Source organism: Pseudophryne corroboree, chromosome 6, assembly GCF_028390025.1.
Source record: "Pseudophryne corroboree isolate aPseCor3 chromosome 6, aPseCor3.hap2, whole genome shotgun sequence".
NCBI classification, from domain to species: Eukaryota; Metazoa; Chordata; class Amphibia; order Anura; family Myobatrachidae; genus Pseudophryne; species Pseudophryne corroboree.
The window spans coordinates 612,373,379-612,397,448 of NC_086449.1; the positions used below are offsets into that span (position 1 = coordinate 612,373,379).

Genomic DNA, 24,070 nt, shown 5'->3' on the forward strand with positions numbered 1-24,070 from the left:
TCGCTCGTTATTTTTCATCGCATCGCAGCGATTTTCCGCAAACTGAGCATGCGCAATGTTCGCACTGCGGCTGCGCCAAGTAAATTTGCTAAGAAGTTTGGTATTTTACTCACGGCATTACGAGGTTTTTTGACCAGGTGCCAAAGTTTGATAAGTGATACTTTCTAAAGGAAAGTCACTACCACCTTTACATAGTCCTGTTTTTTTAATATATTTTTTTTAGCCTTTGTCTATGTATCATATGCTTGCTTAAAGGCACTGTGAAACTGTATAACTGAACATTTATAAAATGGGTGATTCAGTTAGGTGCAAGCTGCCTTGTTCATCTGTTTACATCATCCAGGACACCAATTCAATTAGAAGAACCATGACAACCATTGTGCCTGGAAATAAGGCATGACATCACTCATATAGCAAAAAATATATACGGTACAAAATATAAGGACTGGTGAGCCATGTATCAAAATACTCAGGTGTTTTAAATACAGTACTTTCTTGGAGGAAAGAAGGCAAACTAATTGCTAAGGCGAGATCATCACCATATATAATAACTAACTAACTAACTAACTAACTATCTAACTTACTAACTAACATTCCCTTATTATTTTTAAGCCCTAGGAGACTATTGGCCACAATATGTAATGCTTGTTCATACACAAGGAACCCTCTCTGACTGTTTTATGAATCTGAATTGATATTTTAATCTAGAGTGGTTTAATGTATGTTAAGCAATCATTGAATTATTATTTAATAAATATTTATTTAATCCTGTTAGTACTGTATATCTATTTTTGCCTAATCCCTATTATATTATATACATTTTTGAACTATTTATGAAATAGATTAAGCCTTCAACTAGTTAACCTAAGGTTAGAATTAAGTTAAAATGAGAAGATAAGTCACATTTCTCATATGTACATACTTGCTCCCACTCCCACTCTAATACACGCTCACACATTTTTGATACGCACTCACACATTCCAGATATACAGACAGTCTCACACTAACTCTTTCACACATTTCTCATACTCACACTGACAGATGGGCCAGTCTGGCCAGGGCCACCGAGAGGGTGGACCACATACAGCCATCAGCCTCAGCCCCAGGCCTCCAGCTGTCAGAGCAGAGTAATAAAGTTGTGTGTGTGTGGCGCAGCGCGATGATGTCATGCCACACTGCTAATGGGAAGAGTGCTGGAGAGCCACAGTTATGGGGGAGGTGTTGGAGAGCCACAGTATCAGGGGGCTACTGCTGCCCAGACAGGGTGATAAGGTTGGAGAGGGAGTGATGATCAGGGGAATAAGGCTGGAGACAGAGAGGGGGACAAGGCTGTGAGACATAGAGATGGAGAGGTGGATAAGGCTGGAGATAGAGGGATGGAGAGGGGGACAAGGTTGAAGACAGGAGACAGAGAGATGGAGATGCAGATAAGGCTTGAGACGGAGAGGTGGATAATGCTGGAGACAAAGAGGCAGATAAGGTTGGAGGCAGAGTTGGTGAAAAGTATGATGATAGAGACAGGCAAGGGGAGGCTGGAGTGACAAACAGGGAATGAGGCTGAAGAGACAAATCAGGATGGTGCTGAAATATTGGAATAGGTTCTGGGGGGGGAAGGGGGGTTACGAGCCAATGGGCAATTGGCATGTACCTTTCATGGAAGGATGAGGGCCCCAACAAATGAGTGTACCAGGGGCCTAAGATTTGTGTTACTGTCCCTGCAAGGGGGGCCTGGTTGGTGACGTTGTTTACTGTATAGCTAAGTGTGTATGTCGCCGCCGAGCAATGCGCAGCCCCGCACTTCGTTAATGACCCTCGCTGTTGGCCATGCATGCATTTGGACTGTCGGCCAAATGCGCACAGCATCTACTCACCTCAGCAGTGAGTGACAGGGCGCTCCCAACTGCCCTGCCCCACCCCGGGACACTGCGGATTGTTCTGTGTCCAAAAAACATGGCTGTGCCGCAAAATCTGGACAGTTGGGAGATATGGGACAACTCAACATTCTGCGCAATCAAAACTGAATCATATTTGATCAGAAAGAACTGGTCAGCAGATAAATACATTGGCATTGACACATGGTCAAAGACCAAATTCTATCCTGGCTCTAATTTTGAGACAGACAATCTACCAAATTTGCCCATGCACCGGGTGTAAACATAAGTCACAGATCTGGTTATTTATAAAAGGACAGCTCACCATGTTTGTGGGCAGCTAATGTCACTCTGATTGGAATATTAAATGGATGAAAGAGACAAGCAGGAATAGTGGCAACAGTAATGGTATGACTCAGAATCCTGTGAAATCTCATTTCGATAGTCAAACCAAAAGTTCTCTTTGCAAAACTTAGGGGAAATGTTACAAGTCTTTGTCGTAACAATATTAGTCATACATGTCCTAGACCATCATGTAGGCCTGATACTCAGGTTTACTCTTGGTCATTTGCTCTGTCGCAGTGGTGTTTGAAGTTGTCTTTAGGTGCAGTCAGATAATAATTAATAAATGGAAATGATAACAGATTACACTTTTTATAATACAGTGTATAAAGGTCCACAGTTTTATATTCACGGTAGTGATGAGGAAGTATTTAGGAAGATCAGCTGTAAACTAAGAAGAGAAACATCAAACCATAATGTTTACAGGGTATAGATTAAACTTTCAGTTTATATAGGAGAAAATGCATAAGTAGATGCATGTAGTCTGTAGGTGCAGTCTGCTGTGCTGTGATTTATGTGTATCACTGTTCCAGGCTCTAAAACAGCACTTATGTGATGCAAATTTGTGGCTGGGTGACATCACTTCCTCTTAATGCTTCCAGTTAACCCCCTTACAAGACACAGATGCAAATACAGAAATATATAATTTTTTTTTAATGATTTACAAGTACAAACGTGTAATAAATCTAAGTGAGTTTACCATAACATTATGAAATAATGAAACTAACATTCAGTTATTGACTTCCCACAATTTGCCTTAAGACAGAATACAATTATTACGCTTGCTTACTCGTCTCCTGTGACGTGGATTGTAGTCTAATATACAGTATAGTCAGTTTTGTAAGTTAGCTTGCCTTTTTATTAACATAATATTATATATCCAATACAAATAACACAGAAAATAATGAAGGAAGTCTCAATGGAAAATAATACAGGGTACAATAGCCTACTGTAATCATAATGTGCTAGATTTTCACTGTCACTGTGTCATAGCTCTGACCATGGTTCCAATGGGAATGGTAATTAGTGGGCAGAAATGTTACATTGTACCATGTATAACCTGGTCTAGTCATGAAGCAGTCTGGACTACTATGTATGGATTTAGGACCTTATTCAGAGATATACGCAGCCAGATTTGCTTCCGTCTCCTCACGCTGGGGGCCGCCTAGCACAGGGCAAAGCCGACCAGCATGTGTAGCGCCGCCTCACGATGCATCAGTGATATGTGGTGGGGTGAGGCAGAGCCTTTCCTGTCATACTTATGTTTACACCAGGGTTCTGACTATATAAAGTCTATGAAAAATACAAAAAAACATATTAGAATAATACAAAGAGGATAATTATAATCATTTTTATAATCAAAACTCTGGAGTAAAAAGTCTATGGCTCACCTGCTTATCTTTTCCGCACATCTCTGATCAAAACTCACCAAATATCCAGCAGTATATACTGCTGCACCTGTGTATAATGCCCACAAAAAAACTTTTTCTCATATATTGTGTGTAAATCTGGCTCTGGTACTAGTCAGTGCCTCCTGAACTATTTACCTCACTGCACGTTGCTGCGATGCATCCACAATTAAATTGACCCCTGGCAGCGCTGTCAGGCGGCCGGCACCATTTTTTAAATCGGTGCAGCTGTGAGTGACGTCCTTATGTGACATAGGGGGGGGGGGGGGGGGGGATATGTATTAAGCATTGAGGAGAGATAAAGTGGGGAGACATAAAATACCAACTAACCAGCTCCTCATTCACATCAACTGGCATGTTTCCAGGGTGTGAGATGAAAGATAGACGGTGTCTAGTTAGACAGTCAATAGATAGACACCACATGTTAGCCAGACATTAGGTCGACAGGGTCAACATGAAAAAAGGTAGACAGTACAAAAGGTCGACATGAAAATGGTCGACACAAAAAAGGTAGACACCATTTTTTGTTGTTGCATTTTTGTGGTTTGTGTGGATAGTTTTGTCATCTGGGACCCCCAGTTGTAGAAAGGCATCAGCTCGCCACGCTTCGGGCTCGGTGGCTTGGTACGCTTGCCACAAGGTTTATAACCAACTCTATGACGACATGGATAGAGAAAGTATGAAATAGTCCAAAAACCCTCTAATTTTTTATGTCGACCATTTCATGTCGACCTTTTGACCCTGTCGACCTTTTGTACTGTCTACCTTTTTCATGTTGACCGTTTGACCCTGTCGACCTAAAGTCTTTCTAACATACAGTATGGTGTCTATCTATTGACTGTCTAACTAGACACTACTGTCTATCTATCACCCGGATACCATGTTTCCATGGGTCTAAATAAGTCCAGAAAACTTAAAAATGTAGGTGACATAAACACATCTTTCTCCTTCTAACAATATAAAAGTATTTTTCAAGCAAGTTTTCACATCCCTATGAGGTGACCACCAAAACATCCGGATTTGGAGTTTATTTTTTAACAGTTTTTATATAACGCACACATATTCTGGAACACTTTAGAGAAAATATTTGGTCATTCACATCAGTCTCTGCCTAAGTGGAGCTTTCAATCCATGGCCCTTATTCAGAGTTGTTCACTCGCTAGCAGATTTTAGCAGCATTGCACACGCTAGGCCGCCGCCCTCTGGGAGTGTATCTTCGCTTAGCAGAATTGCGAATAGAAAATTCTTAGCAGTTTCTGAGTAGCTCGAGACTTACTCAGACACTGCGATCAGCTCAGCCCGTTTCGTTCCTGGTTTGACGTCACAAACACGCCCTGCGTTCGGCCGGCCACTCCCCCGTTTCTCCAGACACTCCCGCGTTTTATCCTGGCACGCCTGCATTTTTCCGCACACTCCCAGAAACACCCACTTCCTGTCAATCACACTCCGATCACTTCAACGATGAAAATTTTTCGTTCGGACGTGAGTAAATCTACTAAGTTTTGTGCTAAAATACTTAGCGCATGCGCGCTGCGTACCATGCGCATGCGCATTTTTGCCTTAATCGCTCCTTTGCGAAAATCGGCAACGAGCAAACAACTCGGAATGACCCCCCATATTCCCTATCACATGTACATACACACACAAACTAGGGTTACATTTTTTTTTTTGGTCCGAAATCCATAAAATTTACCTTGATGTTTTTGGATTGTGGGAGGAAACCGGAGGAAACCCACTAAAACATGGGGAGACTATACCAACTCAACACTGAGAGGGTCTTGGAGGCAGGACAGTAACTAGGTGTGTGCAGAGTATTCCTCTCACACAACAATTTGTGATGGAAGTGCATCATGCGCCATGTCCCCGATTGGCCATCCTGGTTGTGTGACAGTTCCATTGCTGTCTGCTGTGGAGATAATAGCAGGCAGCGCTGGCAATGGCGAGTCCCCCACTGCACTGCTGTGCAACGTGGTAGAAAGCAGGAGAAGTGCTACTGTTCCGCTGGCGGTCAGGGACACACAGCTGCGAGGAGCCGGGACACTGGACGGAGAGGCAGTGGGCAGCAGCTAAGCTCCGGCATGGTGGTGGGTGAGCATTGATGACACTGAAAGCCGTGAACGCCAGCTGATTGTGGCAGCTGGGGGGGGGGGGGGGGTGCTCACATGCACACACTACATCTTGCTCTCTCTCTCACACACACACACACACACACACACACACACACACACACACACACACACTGTACTTTGCTCATGCACACACATACTCACACTTTCTATCTTATTGTGTAGGGGCTGTACCTGGCATCATGTGTAAGGGACTCTTACTGTGGTGTAACGTGTATAAGGGGCTCTTACTGTGTGGTATAATCTGTATAAGAGGCTCTTACTGTGTGGTGTGATTTAAATAACGGTCACTGCTGTGCAGTGAAATGCTACTATTAACTGACCACGCCCCTTCCCTATGATAGCCACGCCCCTATATTTTTGGCGAGCACCTAAGACGCGCACTGTCCCTATTTTAAATATGATTGGGGTGGGGGGGGGGGGCAACAATTCTCTTTCTGGCACAAGGCACTAAAATGTCTAGTTACAGCTGTGAATTGAAAACAAGACCTCAGTGCTGTGAGGCAGTAATACTAACCACTACACCATCCATATCTGAATTCATACATAAAGGCTACTCCAGGGCCGGATTAAAGGGCCGTCCTGACGGGAAGATTTTCCCACAGATGTGTGCTGTAGCACAGACCGCTCAGCACACATCTCTCCCCCCGCTCAGCCAGCACGTTATGCTGAGTGAGGGGGGGGACGGACACCGGGGGCCGCTCATTTCACCCAGCGGTGAAAGGAGTGACCTGCTAGATTGTGCCTGCTTGCACGCCAATCAGGCACTGGCGATAGCGACGTGCGGGACCTCGCATCGCTATCGCCGGCACCCCTACACACGGATCGATGTTCAGCTAATTTCTAAGCAATCTAGTCAGATTGCTTAGAAATTAGCTGAACATCGCTCCGTGTGTACCCCCCTTACGCTTTCAGAGGGCCCAGGGCACTTAAGACAGAGGGGCCCTCTCCCTCATGTCAGCACCGCACCCCTGGCTGTATAATGTTAACTAATTATCTATATACCTCTCTCTCTTTTATCTATCTATCTATCTATCTATCTATCTATCTATCTATCTATCTATCTATCAGGTTAATACAGTATATGTGAAAATATGTATGAATTATAATCATATTAACCCCAAAATGTATTGAATTATTATTATTAAATTTCCCCTCCCCTCTGTTTCCCCTGCAGGCTGAAGTCACTCACTGACAGAAGGCATACTGTTGTGACAGGCAGCATGCTGACAGCCGTTGCCTGAGTTGAAGCTGCCGCTTGCAAAGTATTGTCCTCCTAAGAGGAGCGCTGTAATGTTCCACCATATCAATGGCCTGGCACAGGGGTAAGAATGAGCGTGGGGGCGCATGGCGTGATATCATTGCGTGCATACATGGGAAGGGATGACCGGGTGGGCTCCTTCAATTGGTTTAGAAGACCCTGGGAGGCGGAGACGAGAGGTATGGCACCCACATTTAACACTGTCAGTAATCCATTCCTGACCGGGCGCAGCGTGGGGGAGGGGGTATATTGGGGGTCATTCTGACCTGATCACTCGCTGCAGTTCTTTGCAGCGCAGCGATCAAGTCAGAACTGTGCATGTGCCGGTGCCGCAGTGCGCCGGCGCATGGCTGACAACCGACGGCTGTCGTTGCCTAGTGATCACCTCTGCCTGATTGACAGGCAGAGGCGGTCGCTGAGCTGGAGGGTATGGCATGGTGGCATTTGGCCGCCGCTTTGTGGGCACGGTCTGGCCAACGCAGGCGTGGCCGGACCATGTGGGGGGTGGGTTGCAGTGGCTGCGTGATGTCACACGCAGCCGCTGCGACCCGGGCAGCGATGGGTAGCTCCCGGCCAGCATGCAAAAGCTGCACTGGCCGGGAGTTGCTCCTGAAGTGCAAAAGCATCACCGCTGTGCGATGCTTTTGCACTTCTGCGACGGGATAGGGACTGACATACAGGGGGGGGGGGGGTTAGCACTGTGCTGGGCATCCCCCCGCATGTCTGTGTTCCTGATTGTAGCTGTGCTACATTTAACAGAGTTACGATCAAGTCGGAATCACCCCCCTTAATCGGTAAATGCCGGGGTGGGTGAGGGGGAATGCCTGAAATTAAGATGTGCCTGTCTGTGCACACCAGGCCCCCTCCCTGCCCACGCACACGCTATGGCTGTCTGTCACCCGCATCGCCGCCAGAGGGACTGTACAGACACAGGTGCACAGGCATCCGGTATTATTCTAATCTCCATGCTCCGTTGCTGGCAGCAGCTCTTCCAGCAACTGCCGCTGCAGCTAGTCGTGGAGCCTGGAGACAGGCAGAATCGTCCCTGGATGCTGGACAGCAGCTCCTGCAGGGGGCACTCGAACGTCAGGTGGGCCCGGGGTACTTACCCTCTGGGCCCCACCCTTAATCCGGAACTGGGCTTCTCCCTCTATAAAAACAGGGTTTGGAGTTAATAGTAAGTGAATTGAGGTATTTAGTTATATACAATAAAAACTACTTCACAAAGGAAAATATTGAAAATATTTTGACATTTTTGTCTCATGGATAGCATCGTCATTTTCACACATTGTTCATTGGAGCAATGTTGACTGTCTTAAAGATATTAGTGGAAATTTTAGATATGATCTTGTGATTTTTTGCAAAGGTCTCATTTGGGAAACATAGTGAAGTCACACATAATACACTCCAGTAAGCAAACATTTCAGCATAAACCACCAAAAAGCAGAAGTAATGTAATCTGAGTCAGATATTCATGGGAAACTAGCATTCTGTGCTTCTTTGTCTGGCATATATTGTCCTGGTGAAATCCCATCTTCAAAAAGATGTTGTAAGATCCCATAAACACACTGAAAAACTCCCTAACAAAATGGCTGTATTATCTAGGAAGTATGCTGTAGGACAGTCCTTGGTGAGTTCTTCCTTGAATTCCTGCTAAAAATAAACAATTATTTAGAGGAGCAGCTCTGTTTGTGTCTTGTAGCTATTTGTCCCCACAATAAAATACTTGCCAGTACTCAGACTATGGTCCAGCATGGACTGGGGAAGGAGCCTAGTGAGCATCAAAGAGAATATGATAGTTTTCACTCTCTTTTACACAAAATAACTTTACATAGTTCTTGATCTACAGTACTATCAAATTACCTTCTGTGTAATTAAATAAATGCACATTTTACATTCAGGGTGATGGGTCTAGGATAAAAGAAAGTAATGTTGATCCTTAGCAGATACACTATATAAGAGCAGCAGAAAGTATATAAACAATGTATATATATATATATATATATATATTTATCTATATATCTATATATCTATATATATATATATATATATATATATATATATATACACAGTATATATATATATATATATATATATATATATATATATATATAATACCTCCCCAGAAGGTGCGGCACTCCAGGCTTAACAAAGAGACGAGACGCTTATGCTTCTATTATAATAGAAGCATAAGCGTCTCGTCTCTTTCTTAAGCCTGGAGTGCCGCACCTTCTGGGGAGGTATCGTATAGCATTGTTTGTGAGGGCACCGGCTGCTATTGTTACATTATAAGCGAGTGCCAGTCCCTGGGCTGTATATATATATATATATATATATATATATATATATATCTATCTATCAGAACTATATAGCATGAAAAAAAACACGGAGGCGTATTGCTGGGAAAAAGGGTCAGCTAAATGTCAGATAATATTAGGATGACAGGAGGGACATAATGGTGGTGATGAAAGAAAGAATGGCCCTTCAAAGCTCTCTGTCTCATCTTTCTCTCCCTCTCTCTCTCTCTCTCTCTCTAATCCTCTTTCTCCTGCCATCTCTCCCTCTCTTTCTTTTGCTCTCTCTTTCCCTCTCTCATCTCCCTCCCCTCTATCTCTTACACTCTGCTCCCCCACTCTATCAACCCTGTCCCTGTTTCCTTCTGTTTTTTTTCTTTCTCCTTCTCTGTCTTTCTCCCCCTCTCACCTCTCTCTGCTCTCTTACACTGCTTTCTCTACCCTGCTGTCTGTCTCACCTCTCTCTCTCTCTCTCTCTCTCTCTCTCCACTTTCTTTCTCTCCTCTTTCTTTGTCTCTCACCCACACTCTGACTGAACTCTTTTTCTACCCCACTCCCCCACCTGCCCCTTCTCTCTCAACCCTCTCACCCCCTTCTCTCTTTCTTTATCTCACTCTTTCTTTCCCCTCTCCCTCCCCTGTTCGCTCTCTCACGTCCCCTCCTTTGGCTAGCCTCTCTCTCTTTCTCTCTCTCCCCTCCCCCTTCTCTCTCCCCACCCCCTCTTCCTCTTTCAAACCTCTCACTCACCTATATCACCTCATTCTCTCTCTCCTCTCTCTCCCCCACCCCCTCTCTCTCAAACTTATCCTCTCTCAACCCTCCCTCTCACCATCCCTCTCTGTCTCACCATCCCTCTCTGTCTCACCTCTCTCTCTTTTTCTCTCTCCCTTTCTTTCTTTCTTTTTTTCTTTCTTTCTCTCTCTCTCTCTCTCTCTCTCTCTCTCTCTCTCTTTCTTTCTCTCACAAACCCTCTTTCACCCCATCTCTTTCTTTTGCTCTCTTTCTCTCTCCCTCCTCTCTCTTTTACACCCTGCTCCCCCTCTCTATTAACCCTCCCTTACTCCCCCTCTCTCTTCCCCCCCCCACCTCTCTCTCTCTCCCCCTGCTTTCTCTAGCCTGCTATCTGTCTCTTTCTCTCTCCCCTCTTTCTCTCTCCTCTCTCTTTCTCTCTCTCTTGCTAGGTAGATAGATAAATAGATAGATATAGAGAGATAGATATATACAGATGGAGCCGCACTTAACCAGTGCACTCCCGGCAGGACTAGGCGATCCGGACGCCTAGCTCCACCACGGGAGTGCACACAGATGCTCCCATTCTAGTGAATGGGGCGCGTGCACTGGTCATGCACCCATATCCATAGCCCCCATCACAGCCACACACACACCACATGCGGAAGCACACAATAGGCCCTTCAAAAATTTCAGCACCAGGCCCATTAAGACCTTAATCTGGCACTGGCTACAATAACACAATTCACCCAGAATCGCGTCATCGGCGCCCAGACCACCCACTTTACTCGCTAAGTGGGCGGCTGGCAGGGGAGTTCCTAAGGAGTTGATAGGCTTACCTGCTCTTTCGAAGGCCACCCGATTTTCAGGAGGGTGCATGCCTAGAAGAAAAAAAAGTAAGTTCCTTCCTGTCTTCAACACTAGATCAAGTAGACAAATCTTTATCTGGGGTTTTAGAACCAACAATGTGTTTTAAGTGAGATGGAAACAGAAATAAATGATGATCCAAGCAAAGTGATACTGTAGATGAGTGAAATCAACATAATCTGTGCGGGATACGGTCGTTAGGTCGACACAGCTTAGGTCAACAGTCATTAGGTCGACCACTGAAGCTTGACATGCATTAGGTCGACATGGTCATTAGGTCGACATGTACTATGTCGACAGGTCAAAGGGTCGACATGAGTTTTTTTTTTTTAAATCTTCATTTTTTGGATTTTTACAATCTTTACGATCCACATGGACTATGATTGGAATGGTAACCTGTGCCGAGCAAAGCGGTAGCGGAGCGAGGAACCTTGCCTGAAGCATGGCGAGCAAAGCGAGCCATGCGAGGGGACACGGTGCACTAACTGGGGTTCCCCGTCACTTTACGAAGAAAACGACTCCAAAAACTCATGTCGACATTTTCACCTGTCGACCAAGTGCATGTTGACCTAATGCCCATGTCGACCTTCAGTGGTCGACCTAATGATTGTCGACCTAAGTTGAGTCGACCCAACGACCCATACCCTTCTGTGCCTTCCTTTCACATGTCTGCTATTGTAATGGTTACAAAGACATTTGGCTCCCACAAATGGACTAGTGCGAGCTGGTCTACGTAAATGACATAGTGACAGCTGAGCTACAGGGCTAAAAATAACAAGGGCCTTATGGTAGATAGAATTGCAAACAGAGATGTGTTTAAAATCCCTTGTAAGAGAGAAGAGATGTTGACTAAAATATCAGGAGGGCACTTTAGTCCAGGAGTGAGGTCATTCTGTTCACAGTTACCAAGAGTTATGTCGTATTATAGCTATGCTCGAAGGAATCCATGCATTACCAAACAACAGAGCAGAGCCTGCTAACAGTGGAAATCTACAGTCAATAACCGACAATAGTTATTCCTGCATTTTTCTCCCTCCTTGTGGAAAAGAAATTACATTCATGTAATCCTGGCAGTAGGTGGTAAAAAAATAAGGAATTAAAAATTAATTGAGTAAGAATTTATATAATAAAGGATTATAGATTTGGAAAGAGGAGAAGAAAAAAAACTTTCCAAGTATAGAAATTTGCTACCTACCTGTAAAAGAAGATATACTGTTTGGCGCCCTGCTCAGTTTTTTTCCGCTGCTGTGCCCATAGTTTTTATGATGAATCCGCCATGTGCTTTGGCCATCATATAAGTTGTATTAGGTTTAACTTTGTACTGTTGTCACCATAAGGACAAACTGCCAAATTTGTTATTAAATAATGTGATTCAAACTACTGTAGATTCAATAATTCAATGTATAAAATACTGTAAGCTATGAAAAGCTGTTGGTTGGCTGAGGAAAACGTTTGCTTTTTCAAAAGCTGCCAGTAGACAGAAAAACGCATCAGATGACCACCTTCTGGTCAGTGGGCAATGCTATACGGAATTCTGGGACTGTTAATGGACACCATCTGCTAAGTGGGACTTCCAGTAGGTTGACTGTGGATTAAGGGACTCCATAAAATTGTGCGTTGGATCCCATAGCTACCACTTGGACCATAACTAATTGGAAACCCCAGCATCACCACGGGACTGGTAATTATTTACCTAAAGCTGGATATTTAAACCCAAAGGGATAAGTACCCCTTCTGTCTGACTGTCCATCCATCAATCTCCCAGGCCTGGGATCAACATGCATTTGCCCAGAGAGTGAATTTATATGAACTGACCAGAGATCATTTAATAGGCCTTATTGTGCAATATGTCTTTTACTTTTTTCTCATTTAAAAACACTAGCTGTTCTACTCATTCTTTGCATTCTGATTTTCACGGTTGTAAGTGATTTTCACGGATGTAAATTATAAAGGAGTGTTAAAATTTTGGTAAATCTATAGAGATGTAAATTTGAGATGTTTTAATGTAAGTAAATATTAAACCATGGTTCTTGGTGTTACCCGAGGAGCACCCGTAGCAGATATAGTTAAAAGTGACAGGGTCATTTTCGTAGTTTATTAAATTCTACACATTGGAGGTGCAATCCAAATTTTGATCTGACTGTCCGTTTGGTTCACACAATGCAAGCCACGCATCGGTAATGATGTCATTATGTCTAGCCCCTTTTGATCCCTTTAGGGGAGTTTTATTAAAATTCTAATTATGTAGTTTTCCTATTTCTTACCTGCAGAGTACCTATGTTACATTTCAGCTTCCTAACATATCGGGGAGTAAGGGAATTAGTGATGAGTCAGTGAGTGAGTGAGTGAGTGCTTTCGCATTTGTAATATAGATATAAATTGTTAATTGTTTTTTATTAAGTTACCAAAATATATTTTTTTAACAATACCTTGTAGTAAACGTATTTCATTTATCTATTTAGCACTATATTTTCCTTAAATTTTGTAATAATTTATGTGTTTAGTGAAACTATTCCATACCCTATTTGTCATGTGATTGACGAAGTACGAAAATTCGTTCCTCATGAGAAACTGTTATGGTGATATATATTAACTAGCAATTTCTTTGTGTTTGTTGTATTATTTTGACACACACACACACACACACACACACACACACACACACACACATTGTAGTAAAGTAGCCTCATTGTGGAAGCATACACCACTGATTTATTTAATTTGGATGACCACAAAACAGTTACTTTCGTTTTCACAGAGTAAAACATACACAGTCCTGTCACTCACTACAGAGTCCTACTCCCTAGTCAACGGCCACTATCTGGCATTGGTCATATTGACAAAGGCCGCCTACAGCAGTCTAAAATACCCCAGATTCCTCCTCCCCCTCCCAGATTGCCGCAATATAAATATATGTACACATACACAGATTCACAAAGAAGTTCTTTAGTTATCATGTTCCATTATTTCAGTCTACTCCCTAATGCTCTGCTGTAAGAGGATGCCTTTTCTTTCCTTACCAAATAAAGATACTGAACCTGTCTTTATGATTAAATGACAGGCTTAAACAATGCTGGTTTGTTTAAGGTTATTTCCCTTGTGAGCATGACCTTGTAAATTCTATAGGTCGCATTACAGTACTGCTTTGTGTACAATAATCTTGTGCTTGCCTGAACTTGCCTCTATAGTTTATAGGTTTACGCAGGTCTTAGTTTTTCTATTCATCCCATCCACATACAGCACTGAATTCATCTACCGTCTGCCCTGGAATCCTATTCTCTGTATGCCTGGCATGATCATTACACAGAAACAGGTTTGGTACAATATGTGTGCAGTCAGTACATTGCCATGACAGTGCTGGCACCGCCGTGCAGGGATCCTGACATTGGTCTAGTGCCACTTACAGTAGTGCAACAATGTAGATCTTACAACTGTAAACAAGCAGGTAAGCAACATGCTTAACGTCAACTGTGTAAAATGGTGTCAAAGTAAAATATGCGAGACCATCTCTCATTCACAAACAATGGAGATGTATTACATTCCTTTGGCTTCCACTTCAGAGCAGGACTTGAGTTGCAATATTTACACAAATATATATATATATATATATACATATAGATTGATGGGGGAAAGCTTATCGGCGCTTAACCGCGATACCAAATTATACTAGAATGTAGTCCAGGATATTTATAAATGAGCAAAAAAGTCTCCTTTTTCTAGACACTCCCTTTATAATATTCGGGCGTCAGCTACACCTTAAAGAAAGAAGCATTGGTAAGGTGCTTCATGTATAGTGTAAACGAAAAAGAGGATAAGGTGGTTTTAAGCGACCAGTGGTGTCTAATACTAATAGGAGACTCAAATTTAAAAGAAAATATTTTTAATAAATCTAATATGCACCAATAAAAGCAAATAAAATAGTAGCCCTAGTACAAGGAGCCTAGAAAAGTTACTAAAACTGTATATAAGACATAAGTTAGTATAAAATTAGTAATACGAACTTAAATATGACAAGAGGAAAAAACGTCCTAAAAGTAAAAAATTGGACATAAAATCAGCATAAAAAGTATATAAAAGTATATAAATAAGGTTCCTAGCTTTTTGAGAGGGTATGTATCATAGCACCCCATGGGGAAGGGGGGGGGGGCTGCACATCACTAGGCCCCGCCCCCCAAAATGTCACAATCTGCGAGTCTGCAGGTACGGGACGGAGCTAAATGATGCGCATTCGCATCATTTAGCCCAACCCCCTACACATGGTGCCGCAATTCCCTGTATGGTCTCCTAATCCTGCCTGCTTCACTAGGAATTGGACAGTATGCGGAAGAACCAGCCACTCTTCCTTGGATGCGGGGGACTGCCTGAAAAGTCTGGAGTCTCCCGACACTTGTGGGAGAATAGGCAAGTACGGTGCAAAGCCCAGGGAACTGTCTCACATCGCCCAGCAATGATCTCTGCCATAGTAGGGTGTGACCAATAAGAAGCAGCTTGCCAGATTCCTATTGGTCCGAGGCGACCTATTGGTCCGAGGGAATTTCTCTGGTCTGCCCGTATTTTTTAAGTATCAATAATTTACAACACATAACCAGGTAGCAGAAATTCTCGAACAGCCTACACTTCGCAGGTTATTACATATTGCCACCCATATCCATAGAAACCATATATCCAAGATTTTCCCCAATCTGCCCTTGTGGAAGGCTATTAATACTGATTCATATATCAGCTAGATTCACATCTGTCTATGTAGAAAAGTCAGTCTAGGCAGTTACACGTCACATTTACTGAGAGGTCAGACCACATCACTGTTCCCATTTCCTTTATGTTTGCCATCAGAACTTAATGTGCTATTTTCATACGCAATAGGAAATATCATGCAATTCCTCTGTCCTGCCCCTACTCACTGATCTGTGTGGGAACTAAAGTCTTCACTCTATACAGGAACAGAACTGGACGTGTTTGTCCTACTATAGATCATTGCCTCTTTCCCAAAGCAACTCATTTCATCATTAATAACACCTGTTCACAAGTAATGAATGTTTATATAAACAAGTGTTTTCCAGGACTACAATGGATTCAATACCAGTGCCCTGAGGGAAACAACATTTGACAGTTCTCTATTCTGGTATGGTCAGTCAGACCTGCAGGAAAGCCGTCATTATTCCACGCTAAGGAAAGATTTGTGTCTGATGCAAAACTCAGCATATTTCTGTGTGTGAAATTGCTGAACAGAAGTAGCCACTCACACCCAGTACTAACGATCTGCATTTAATTGCTGACATACAGTATACAGTGCATCTTAATAAACATAAATCATTATAATGATAAAATCTCCAGGTCCAAAGAAGCAAGGCCACCATGCCATTTTATAGGATAGATACCGCACTCGTGGGTGTGCCGCCGCGCTCTGATATACTGTATGCACGGCTGTGTAAATCAGAGCGAGACCGCACACCTAAGTAGTATATCATATAGTGTATAATACACACACACACACACACACACACATATATATATATATATATATATATATATAAACAAACAAATGCTTCCGTCTGCACAATGTCCAATGTCTCAAGTCTTAGACTTATAAAATGTCCTGCACTTTGTGGTGCTCCAATAAAGTGCTGCACCCCTTGCGTGCCCTATCCACTGGGCTTGGTCTACAATGTAAGAAGAAATAAGGAGGTGCACAATCAGCGTCCTGGAGATCCACGGCGCCATCCCGGAAGTGAGTCACAATCCAAGCCTCAATGTCAGCGGTATGCAGGTGTCACTTCCGCTTGGTCATGAGAATGGAATAGAGCTGAATGGAATAGAGCCTCCACACGGAGCTGAGAGTCCGGCGTTTGCCGCTTTTGTGAGATGCTTGTTTTATGTGATATAATGTGAGTGTATATGCTATCTAATACACTATAAACGTTTTTAGAAGACTTCATTCACTATTGTGCACCTCCTTATTTCTTCTTACACACACAGACACACATATATATATATATATATATATATATATATATATACACACACACACACAAACACAGACACGTGTTCAGCTGCTGTAGCATGAACTTTTCAATACTATCAAACTTGAGAGGACCTTATGGTTGTATTACCTGTATAACGCCATCAAAGCTAAAAGTTGTTTTTGACGGCGTACAAGAGGTTAAAATGAAAACATGCCTCACTGTACATACCTACGATCAGTGGCGCTGAGAGGGAGGGGGAGGGAGCGCGTACTCTTTACCCAGGCCTGTTGAAGAGGCCCAGGTGCTGCTGGCCCCCTCCCCCTTTCCCGTCGCAGAGAGCTGGACAGGAGAGAGAGCCTCTGCAGCAGCCGCTCTCCCCAGCTCAACACACGACCCGGGATTGAAAAAAATGGCCCGGGATTGGCCACCCTACTTTCCATCAATGGCAGGAGGAAACCATGATGGTTTGAACCAATAATGGGCAGCCTTGTTGTTGGACAACTGACAATCAATGAAGGGGCATGACTAAGTGGCGTAATTGGTGGTAGGGCTAAGCATCATACCCACACCACCACAAACAACCCCAAAACATTGATGTATCTCTGCCATTGATAATGGCAGAGTGGCTTAACCACACATTTGCGCAAATATGTGTAACGAAGATCTCTGAATTCTATTATCATGTGGGATTTATATCTGGTTACTGTTATCCATTCAGTGTGCTGGGGAAACAATTGCTTTTTTTCTCTGCCATTGATGACAGAGAACAACCAGACCTCAGTATCTGCAGGTTTTCTTACTAACCTCACCAGCTGTTACTAGGTGGCAATCCTCCCAATGGACAAAAAGCTGATCCTATGTGAGCAGCCTATAGGGTGTGACAATGTAGACCAATAGAAAGTCACAAGCGGATTCCCTTAGGTCTGCAAGGTTATACCTCAATTCTGGCAAACCCATTTCACTGGTTAATACCAAAGAAGTTCTTCACTGTGAAGTTGCTGGTGCTGCACTAAGGGGGAACTTTAACATTTAACTGGGAGCAATGACACCTGGGCACTAAATAACTTTGCTATGCTCACACAGTGAACACCCCAAGTAGCTTACTCACCACTATAAGCCTGAAAAATATAGTATATTCCACAACAATTACATGCCCCAATTCACCAAGGAAATATTACTCTAATACTCCTTTCACACCAAACATGGTTCCAACCCAGGACTGACCCAATTTACACTGCACATTTCAGAGCGCGGTGATCCGGCTTTTCCTATACTGTAAACGGGACCCGGATCGGATCGTTCATACTGCCTTGTTATACCCCTTTCACACCGCACAAATAACCCGGTATTGCCGGGTCAACACGGGTCAGCGTGCTGTGTGAAAGCACCATGTCGGAAATCCCGGGTCGCCTGACCCAGCAATTCAACCCGGGAATAAAGCAGTGTTACACCCGTGTTGAATACCGGGTCACTGGCAGCGTAAACGGGCTCCCGGGTCGATGCGACCCGGGATCCGTTTGCTACAACAGAGAGAGGCGGCGCGAGGATGATCTCATCTGCCAGCGCCGCCTCCGCCCCCGCTGCCGGCTCCGCGATCTGTGTTGCCCCACTAATAACCCAGACTATTTCGACAGTATGAAAGGGGTATTGATTAACTTGTCTGAATCAAATAGCTCAGGGTTTCTCAAAGGCAGTCTTCATTGAACCCTCATACTGTATGTTTTCAAAGCATCCTCAAGAATAATTAGTTCCACATGTAGGTCTATTGTTCTGGGTTCCTTGACGACCAGGTTTGAGGAACTCTGAAGTACTCTAGCTAATGTTTAAAACACAACTGAAGTGGACCTGTCAGCTGGCCCTATGAATTATTTTATTATTTCACTACATAGAATACTTCCTGTTGCATTATGTAGAATGCAGAAAAATAAGCCAGGATCCTGATTATGAGAAAACAATTTGTGCAGCTCACTATGTTCTCTCATGGGCAATATAGCCGAGAACGGAGCGGTATTATTATTATCGTATATTTTATATTGGCGTGTCAAGAGTTCCGCAGCGCTAAACAAATGCATAAACAAATTAGCAAAACAAGAAAACAACGACTTACAGTACAAAACAATGTAGGACAAGTGCATGGTATACAAACATTGCTGCATCAGGGGACATGACACTGAAATACTGTAAGCATCAGGGTGGCAGAAACAGAGGGTTAGGTGCCACTGTAGGGACTATGGAGTAGGACACAGTCTAAGTAAGAGAGGGAAAAGCACATGAGGTTACAGAGCCCTGCTCGTGAGATCTTACATTCTGAGGGGGAGGGGCATATAGACAGGGTGACACAGATGGAGTAGAAGTGAGCATGGAACAGAGGGTTAGGATGAGAGATAGCTTGGTTTGATAAAGAAGTGGGTCTTGAGAACCCAATTAAGTTATGTAGGGAGGTGGAGGGTCTGATATGGAGAGGTAGCGTATGCCAGTGGTAGGGAGTGGGAGGAAGTAATCGTTTGGCAATAGAGGTGGTATGTATTTGAGGAGCGAAGAGGGTGGGTGGGAGTTTAAAGGGAAAGAATGTCAGATATGAAAAGACTTACCATACTATCCCTTTAAAGCGGAACAGTCATGAATTACACAGGTTCTATGACTGGTGAAATGAATTAAGCCAGCCACAGAACCTGTGTAATTCAGGAGTATCCCATTTTAAAGGGATAGTATGGTAAGCCTAGATATGAAAATGGAAGAATAGGTAAGGGCTTATTAAGTTAGTGTAAGTTTGAATTGGATTCGGAAACTGACCCAGTGTAGGGTTTGAAAGAGAGGGGAGGTATATAGGATGCAAGTGTGGGCAACCTGGAAGCTTTGAAGATTGTCGGCCAGTGTGTAGGGCCTATTACCTTGGAAAGCGAGTTGGCTGTTAGAGAGGGGGATAGGAGATGGCATACTGTAGCACATAAACACAGATTTGAATAAAATGCTGTGTTTTAGAAGTATGAACTAGCATTTTATAGCTGGAAATTGTGCCACAGCTGCACACCTACCTCCCAATTATATTTTTAGTACTTCCGATGTTCTAAACATCCCCCAACTGTCCTCCCCTAAATGTACACCTATCTATTTTGGAAGTCAGGATAAATGTCTTTCTGGTATGATAATAAATTAGGTAATTTAGGAGGTATTCTACTACATATTAATGCAGTGGATCTGAAACTAGCTCCTCAGGACCCCAAACAGCTCACATTTTCCATGTCACCTAGCAGGTGCATTCATTACTCACTGACACATTTTAAAAGATCAAACAGGTGGAGCTAATTATTTCACTTGTGATTCTGTGAGGGGACCTGGAAAACATGAACTGTTTGGAGTCCTGAGGGCAGAGTTTGAGAACCTGTGCATTAATTCAATTCAGGTTAATTGCAGTGCAAAATAACTGTTAAAAAGTAGTACATTAATGTGTCCAAGGTAAAGCAAGCCCTGTCAGAAGGTGTACATTAGAATACATAAGGTTTAGACGTTGCACAGACAATGTAAAAGGAAGTATCAGAGTGTGTTTCCCCATATAAATGTTCCCCAAGCTGAAAACTAAGAAGGTAGAATTTGTTTATTCTGTCAGCTTTAGAACAACACAAGACCTGTCAGGAAGGAGGTGTGGGGTTACATTCTTCATCACACACCTGTAACTTGTCAACAGTCTTCCTGGCTGACGACAAATGCACTGCAAGGGTTAAAGTACACGGGTGAATGCAGCAGCTGCTGGTTTGTCACACCCCAAGCCCTGTTACGTGTAATGTGTAATGTTATTGCCACTCATTAGAGACACAAAGTTCAAAGTGAGGAAAAACCCTGTACTCCTGTTTCTGGGAACTTTAACATGATATCCAAAGCCTTGTCACACTACGATCTTTGTGGAGCTGTACTGTACTTACACTTTGGGGCCTATTTATAAGATTTGCGAGATATACAGTGAAAACTAGTAACTTTGGGGGGTAACTACAAATATTAACTAAAACTAAACTATATGCTGGATACATTATGTATTAAAGGAAGAGAAACTATCACCTTCTATAAAGACCGTAAAGATGATAAACTTGTAAGTGTGACTGGCGAGGGTCTTATATTCAGACAGTTATTTCATGCATATGGCATCATATAAAACAACTTATTTTCAATACCGTCTGGCAAGACAAAATTGCCAAGGGAGTGTTGGTAAATAAATATTATGAAAGCATACCCCATACAAACTCTAATGTTAAAGCAGTGTGAAGACGACTATGGGGGTCATTCCGAGTTCATCGCACGCTGCCAATTTTTGCAGATGAGCGATCAGGTTACTACTGCGCATGCATATGCACCGCAATGCGCACGTTGTACGGTTACAAACAGCATTGTTGCTGCGCAATGCTTCTAGCGACGAATCCATTCGCACAGCTGATTGCAAGGAGATTGACAGGAAGAGGGCGTTTATGGGTGTTAACTGACCGTTTTCTGGTAGTGGTAGGGAAAACGCAGGCGTGTCCAAGCGTTTGCAGGGCGAGTGTCTGACGTCAATTCCGGGACCGGACAGGCTAAAGTGATCGCAAGGGCTGAGTAAGTTCAGACCTATTCTGAAACTGCAAAAAACATTTTCGTCCCGCTCGGCTGCACATGCGATCGCACACTTGCAAAGCGGAAATACACTCCCCCGTGGGCGGCGACTATGCGTTTGCACGGCTGCAAAAAGTAGCTAGCGAGCGATCAACTAGGAATGAGGGCCTATGTTCAGATAAAACATAGGGCCTAATTCAGATCTGATCGGAGATGTGCTATATTTAGCGCAAGTGGCGCCCCTAGGTAGGCACGTGCCTAGTGGGAAATCCACCACTGCCCTAGGCACGTGCTTAGTGGGAAATCCACCACTGATCCTCACTGTGTGCACTGTAAGGTGAGCACAGCATTAACAATTCTCAGAACAATGAGGACTGTGGATTACTATCAGTAATTATGGTAATGACATCATTCACTGCATGAACTCCGGGCTCACGTTTTTTTCACTTCCTACTAGTCACACAGAGGAGAATGAGCTCTGAAAGTGAGTTCCTCTTTTGTGTCTTACTGGTCACTATTTTGAACAGAGTCCACGCAATGTTCACCTACTGTACAAGGGAATGCAGAGAAGAGCAGGTGTGCATGGCCTGTCACTATTATAAGTGGGAACATGTTTTTAAGGCATATGTATTCATTCCCTCAAAACTGTGCTGATAAAAAAATTATTACCGATATTCGCAATAGCTATAACTATGTTTAGTTGTTTTTTTTAATAAACATAATTATCTTAAAAAAAAAAAATCATGAAAATGTGATATTTATGTGTTCTCCATATTTAAGTACAGTAAAAAGTATGGAGAGATCACTGATGTCACAGACGTTTCAATGTCTCCTAAACACACTGCCTCCCCTATTGGCTCTAATGGTGTTATCTCCTGACCATATTTATATAAACTGGAGAACAGATATTTATCTCTACTCTGTAAACAAACTTGGCTAGCAGCCAATGTGTTACATCTGCACATGCGCCTGAGTTGCGCTGCGCATCCTGATTGCTACTGCCAGTGGGCGCAGAACGTATCTGGTAGCAGAAAGAGGCAATTTTGGTGGGTTTTCCTGGTAGACAATAGGGGGTTGGCTAGTCACATACAGTCGTGTTGTGGCCAGAGACTGCGTCCAAAGATACTGTTACACTAGCATCAGCGGTCATATTGCGATGGACATTCTGCAATTCCATACGGCTGCTCTAGTATCCGACCAATGGTACATCAATGCAGGAGTTTGCGATGCAGCTGTTGGGTGTCTCAGTAGGAAGCCCATCGGGTGTTGTATTAGCATAAACTTACAGCTGTGCTGTGGCGAAAGACACACATTCTATCTATCTATCTATCTATCTATCTATCTATCTATCTATCTATCTATATATAGTCAGGTCCATAATTATTGGGACATCAACACAAATCTCATATTTTGGGCTCTATACACCACCACAATGGATTTGAAATGAAACAAACAAGATGTGCTTTAACTGCAGACTTTCTGCTTTAATTTGAGGGTATTTACATCCAAATCAGGTGAACGGTGTAGGAATTACAACTGTTTCTATATGTGCCCCCAAGGGAGATAGAGTGTGCAAGTGAAAGGGCAGAGGGAATGAGAGGGGGGCCAAGGGGAAGAGGGAGGACATAGACAAAGAGAGAGAGAGAGAGAGAGAGAGAGAGAGAGAGAGAGAGAGAGAGAGAGAGAGAGAGAGAGAGAGAGAGAGAGAGAGAGAGCGGCTGAGCAGCATTTCCCACTTAGTAGTACTCTAGCATATTTTGTCCTACTTGGCCTCTGTGGCTTGTACAATCTGGGGCTGCTTCTGCACGTGGAGACGGCCAGAGAGTGCCTCAGCAGAACAACGTCTGTGTGAGTATGAGGAAGAGGTGCTCGAGAGGTGGGGGAGCAGTTGAGAGATCGTTCCTCCTCACCCTTCACAATCTGCAGCAGCAGGAACATCTGTGGGGCGGATGCGCTCCACTCAAGACGGGAGGAGAGGGAAGGACGGCCTCTCCACCCTCTTTGGCTGGAACACGATTATGCGCTGCCCCTGTGTTACTGGTGGCGTGCAGTGCAGCTGTGACTCTTTGTAATGCCGGCGGCTGTGGGCCCCTTCCCAGTGCTGGGCCTCGGTACAATGCACCGCTTGCACCGGCACTAGTTCGGCCAATGACTACAGCAGCTCTTGCTGCTATGTTATGCATCACTATCCTCTAAACCTGCTCCAGCCCGAACCCCTCCTCCATGCATCCACTGTGGACCACAGCCTACAGAGAGACTCCCTCCTTCCTGCTGGATGCTGCTGCTGTAAATGATAGGTTTACAGCAGCAGCAGCATCCAGCAGGGGAGGGGGAGTTGCTGGCGGTCGCTGTGTGAGCGGGGGCATCACCACCGGTGGCAGCTGTGTTGTCTATGGCATGGGGAAGTGGGAAATGTGACACTGTCCTGGGACAGGTGCATGCACAGCATCAGTTCTAAGCAGGAGTGGAGGCGGGTGGCGGGTGAGCTGGCTGACACTGCTGGCGGGCGGAATTATCATTGGGGAGCAGTAACAAATTTACTGTTAGGCAATTCGGCATTGGCCGGGCACCAAGGGACCCATCGAGCCCTAGGCAGCTGCTTTGGTTGCAAGTGGTAAATGCACTCCTGC

General features: G+C 43.8%; 1 long non-coding RNA gene across 1 annotated transcript in view; it reads right to left on the reverse strand.

The window, feature by feature from the left end:
• Positions 1 to 4,416: 4,416 nt before the first annotated feature.
• The window catches only part of LOC134933105 (uncharacterized), a 155,881-nt gene continuing 136,227 nt past the window's right edge, over positions 4,417 to 24,070 (reverse strand). Inside the window, exons 2-3 of the long non-coding RNA XR_010179604.1 lie at positions 10,872 to 10,913; positions 4,417 to 8,659 (exon numbers count right to left, since the gene is read on the reverse strand). This is a non-coding gene — a long non-coding RNA (uncharacterized LOC134933105). The remainder of the gene's footprint in view (positions 8,660 to 10,871; positions 10,914 to 24,070) is intronic.